Here is a 5,572-nt window from a genome sequence, read left to right as displayed (position 1 = left end):
TTACAAATTAACCGCTTTATTATCCTATAAATACCCACCTAATTCTCAATTTTTAAACACACCAAAATTTCTTACAAATTCTCTCTCTAAGAATTCTTTCTAAAAAATTTTCTCCTCTAATATTTACTTTAGTTAAAATCTCTCTAATTTAGCTTTATTTTTTAGTTATTAGCTTATAAAAAGAATCTTATAATTAATATAAGTTGTTATTTTTATTTAAGTATTGTTATTATCTTTAATTCCTATAAAAAAACACAAAAATATATCAAGTTCAAGCATTATTTTTCTTTATTATCCTTGTTAAAAATATTAGTTTAATTGCTTAAGTATTCCTAGTCTATATTAAACCAAAAAAAAAAAAAGGTTTGTTTCTCAAGATTCAACTTTATTTTTCAAGTTTATTTTCTCTAATCAAAAAAAAAAAAAAAAAAGTTCTTTAGCTTTATTTTTGCATTAATTTCTTTTAATATTTCAAAACTCCAAAAAAATCACTTAGTCTCTTTTATTGCACTTTAATTAAGGAGTGATCATCTTTTCATCCTTGATAAGTAAGAAAGGTTATCAAAAAATTGCTACATCTAGCTCAAGGTATTATCTTTATTCCTTTCTTAATTTCCTTAATTATTATTATTATGCTAACTAATGTGTTTGTTTTCATGTGATGTTACCAATAGGGGTAATGACGATATTAGGTGCTAAATTAGCCCTAAATCTTTCATTACTCCAAATTAGAAAGCCAAGCCTATTGATGAGGTGATAGGTTACAAAGAGGGTGGTTAATTGCATTTTGCATTGCATCTCTTTCTAATGCATTTTAAATATGAAAGGTTAATACATTCATGTTTCTTCCTAATGTATATTTTAAAGAATGATTTATTTCTTAAAGTGAGCTTAAAGACCTAAGGAATTAAGAGTTTAAGCAAAGGTTGTTCAAGAGTAAAGAATTACTTACCACGACCCAAAGATGGCTTGTGAAACAACCCTTACGACCAGAATTAGTTCCATTTCTTTAGCTTAAGTGATATAACTTTTCAATAGCTTTCCAACCGTATCTTACAATATTTTTTTTGATTTTTCTATGATTTCTAATGATTTTTTTAGTTCAAACTATCAAAGAGATGAAATAGGCACATTTTTCCTCTTAATTGTGTGTGTGTGTGTGTGTGTGTGCGTGTGTGTGTATATATATATATATATATATATATATATATATATATATATATATATATATATATATATTACACTATATTGTATACTTCTTAACTTATGGAGTTTTAATTAAGATGTCTTAATTTTATTCTAGAGATGTTTTTAGAAATAAGAGTTTTAACAAGCTTTAATTCTAAGTGTTATTTTAAGAAACTTTAATCTTATTTTAAAGATGACTTCAGAAATAAGAGTCTTTAATTCTAAATGTCATTGTTTTAAAAATCTTTAATCTTATTTTAAGATGACTTTCAAAATAAATGATGTCTTAAGGACTTTAATTTAATTTAATTTTAAGATGACTTCAGAAATAAAAGTTTTAACAAACATTATTTTCTTGGAAAAATTGCCCGGAATAATCCCACCTTTGGGTCGTCCGCCCAAAATAATCCCACCTTTGGATTATTTTTAAATAATCCGACCTTTATAGCTAATCCGCTCTCAATGGTCCCAATTGACCTGTAACCGGTTGAGTAGGTAATTTTTTTTTAAAAGTTTTATTTACACGTGTCACAACGTGATTGGTCAAAAAATAAGTTTTAATTTTAACTTTGTTTTTAAGAATTGATTATTAATAATTAACATTAATTAACAATTTTAAAATAAATTTTTTTTTAAAAAAATTAAACCAACCACCACACCGCCTCACAGCGACCCTAGCCACCACACCGCCTCACAACGACCCTAGCCACCACAGCCACCTCGCCGCCCCTACCAGACGAGGCCCGGAGAAGCCAGCCACACCAAAGACCCCCGCGCGCCGTTCTCCGACCCTCCCTACGGACCCTACCCCTTTCCATCGCCACTAATCCACCACAACCATAAATCGAGGCGTGGGAAGGGGATGATGGTCGAAATCGGGGCGTGGGGAAGGGAGGTAGCCGGAAAAGGGGAAAGGGGCTGGGATCGAGGGTTTTAGAGAGTTTGCAAGGTGTTTTCGGCCACCTTTAGTTTAGGGTTTTCGTGGTGGTGGGAGGGAGGTTGGTGGTTCGGGGGAGGGGGAAGGAGGTCGTCGGCGCTGCAGCAAGTTGGGATCGGGACGGAGTCGCGGTGGGGTTGGAGTCGTGCTGGGGTTGGGTTTGGGTTGGGGCTGGAGTCACGGTGGGGTTGGAGTCGCGGTGGATGTGGGGTTGTTGGACCCCGATGCCAGCGTTGGGGTGGGTTCTGGTGGCTGGAGCCGCGGAGGTGGGGACTCTTTCTTTAAAAAATATTGATTTTAATATTAATTTTTTGTTAAAAATTTATTTTATTTTATTTTTTAGATCAATCACAGGCCGCCACGTGTCAAGTAACTTGTTATAAGAAGTTACATGACCTGTTGGGACCATTGGTGGCGGATTGGCTATAAAGGTCGGATTAATTAAAAATAATCCAAAGGTGGGATTATTTTGGGCGGACGACCCAAAGGTGGGATTATTCCGGGCAATTTTTCCTATTTTCTTTTATAATTTTGTGAATTGAACCTTTTTATTTCAAACCCTTTTGTGACACAAGAATGAATCACAACTTTGTTTTTTTATTATTTCTAATAATTAATGATAGTTAATATAAGGTTATGGCCTCATCTCCAAACATGAGGTTAAGATTGATTATTTAGTTGTATAAGGTTGAAACAATTATCCATCTCCATAAAAATAAGCTTATATCCCATTATAATTACCCGATGGATTAATTGAGAATCGAATATGATTAAATAGTTTATTGTTCCCTTTTATTTGGAACTAAGGCCTTGACAGGTGTCGTATTTTATTTGGTCAATTCCATTAAGCCTAAACACATAACCCTTAAAACCTTACAAAAATTACCCTTGAGTGATTTTAAACCCAAAGTGAGATTATATAGTGAACCCTTACCGTTTCACTCCAAAAAATACCTTGACCCACTTAAAAGTCGTCAATCGGGACACATTTGTTGAATTGTCTTGTTCAAAAGACATTTTTGGTAATCACTAATCGGGGCGATTTTCCTCAGCCAAGGTGGTTCATTTTACTTTTATGAGTGAATCCGTCGAAGATCACCAAAATCCCACTTACAAAAATGACGTTTATGTCAACTACCCAAATTAAAAACCCAATGGAATTGGTTATTTAAAACATGACATCTGTCCGAACTACGAAGGTTTTGATATGTGAGTGAATTCAAAATCTCACTATGATCGTTACGTAGTGCAACTTTGGTGCTCAAACCTACCTTATATTATTTTTTTTAATGTGGTTTACATATCTTAAAACTTGATTTTTAACAACGCAATAGTAAGAGCCCGTTCCTTAGAACGGAAGGGAAGACGAGTTCCAGACATTCGATTCTCTTAACCTAAACCCCGAACCTTGTGCCTTATTTTTTTTTATGGAGTTAGCAGTTGATTTTTTATTTAGTTTTATTTCCTAAAATTGACTGTTTTAAAATCCGTCCTTATTCGGATAACAATAAGGTGGCGACTCTAAGTTTTTAATTATAAGTCTTATCAGATACTTAAGTGGAACCTTTATAGACTAATTTTTGTCCACTAAAAACCAGGTACCACACTAGCATGATTCGATCTTCACTCATGCCCATCATGAATATGCTTCATCAGATCACCTGAAAAGTTCTAGTTACTCTCCATTAAAAATGGGTCATCATAGGGCCAAGGTAATGACACACACAATAAGCAAAGCTGAGTACATAAGCGTAATTAAACACACTAACATGCATGCTTTCATCTATCAACACACAACTTACTCGTTGCACCTGTTTACAAGCATACAACATACAATATGACTTCTCAATTAACCAATTAAATGATTCATTTAGCATTGATTACACATCGAACATGTTTCTCCCCTAACATGCCCCAATAAAGGGGTACTCATACGGGAACTAACCATGCTAGTATAAAAGAACCACTCGTGAGTGACGAAATTTCTACGCATATTAATAAAAGGAAAATACAGAGTCCTATACTCCTAGTAGAAGTTATGGTTAAATATAAAACACCATAACTCGCCCCACATGTTCATACTCAAGGTATATACGTTCCAAGAGTTTTGATGCGTAATCTCTTTTACTTTACGTTATTTACATATTATTAAACTTGGTGATGACTCTCAAAACATAACATAATCAAACATTATAATTATCCAAACAATTAAACATTTCAATTTAATTCTTGAATAATTAGTGACCACATAAAATTTAATGTTGAGCCCTTTTTAAATCTACCTCGGTGTCAAAGACACCTTAAACGCGTAATGCGCCAAAACTCCTATCTCTCGGTGTTAGAAACACCTTAAGTGCACTAAAACACCAACATATAATTTATTCATCGTGTACATAAACACTTACATAACTCTTTTCTCATGCCTATAGCATCAGTAGAAATTATATGAAACATAATAAAATTCCTTTTTAATATTCCAAACCAAATTAAATATTTAGTTTAATTAAACATGTTCTCTATCATGTCAATAATAAAAGTGTAGTTCATATATAACATGCCAAAATAATTATTTCCATTTAATATAATCGATCACCAATAATCCATGCCTCATAATTCAATCAACAACATCAACCAAGTAATAAATTCCAACCAATACTATCACAATATCGTTTGGAATCAATTATTCAAAGCCTAGCGTGTTCCTACAACACCAAATAAATACCAAGTACGAGAACGTACCTTGAATACGATCTTAAAATCGCCACGACTAATAGAATTAACTCAGATCGAAGTCTCCTACAATCCAAAATCATAATATGACATTACAATCTACTCCACAAATATAATTTCCAGCAATATATACTCTTACTAAACCACTCTTAATTTAATTAAAACAAGCTGAAAATTCATTTAAAACCTCTTACTTTAATCCTAATTAATGGGTAGTCAAAATTCCTTCAAGAAACTTAATTTTTAGCATACTAACAAAATTTCCAGTAATATTATTTCATGAAAACTTGCCGTAATTATGCTTTACAACCCTCAAATTAAAGGTTTAAACCACCTTAAATCATATTCCTTCAATAATCAATTATTTATAAATCTAGGGCTTCAAATTTGGAGCTTTTTAAGTAAAATTAAAATCTGAAAATGAATTTGCATCATACTTAAAATCAATCATCATAAACATCATCACAAAACTCATAATCAATAATTAGATTTAGCATTAAATAAAAAAAGAATATTTTTTTTTGAATGGTGGCCGGACAGCAGCCACGGCACCATGCACTGTCGGCTGCCGCCGTTCTGCTGGTGGTGCCGCCGCTGCTGCCGGCTGTTCGTAGTGGTGGCCGGCGGCCGGCGGTGGTGTGTGCTAAAAGGGGAAGAGGAAAAGAAAGAAAAAAAAGGAAATAAAGGAGAGGGGAGAAAAAGTTTACCTTGGGTATT

The sequence above is a fragment of the Chenopodium album genome, chromosome 3, assembly GCF_948465745.1.
Source record: "Chenopodium album chromosome 3, dcCheAlbu1.1, whole genome shotgun sequence".
Lineage (NCBI taxonomy): Eukaryota > Viridiplantae > Streptophyta > Magnoliopsida > Caryophyllales > Amaranthaceae > Chenopodium > Chenopodium album.
This window is presented reverse-complemented; position numbering follows the sequence as displayed.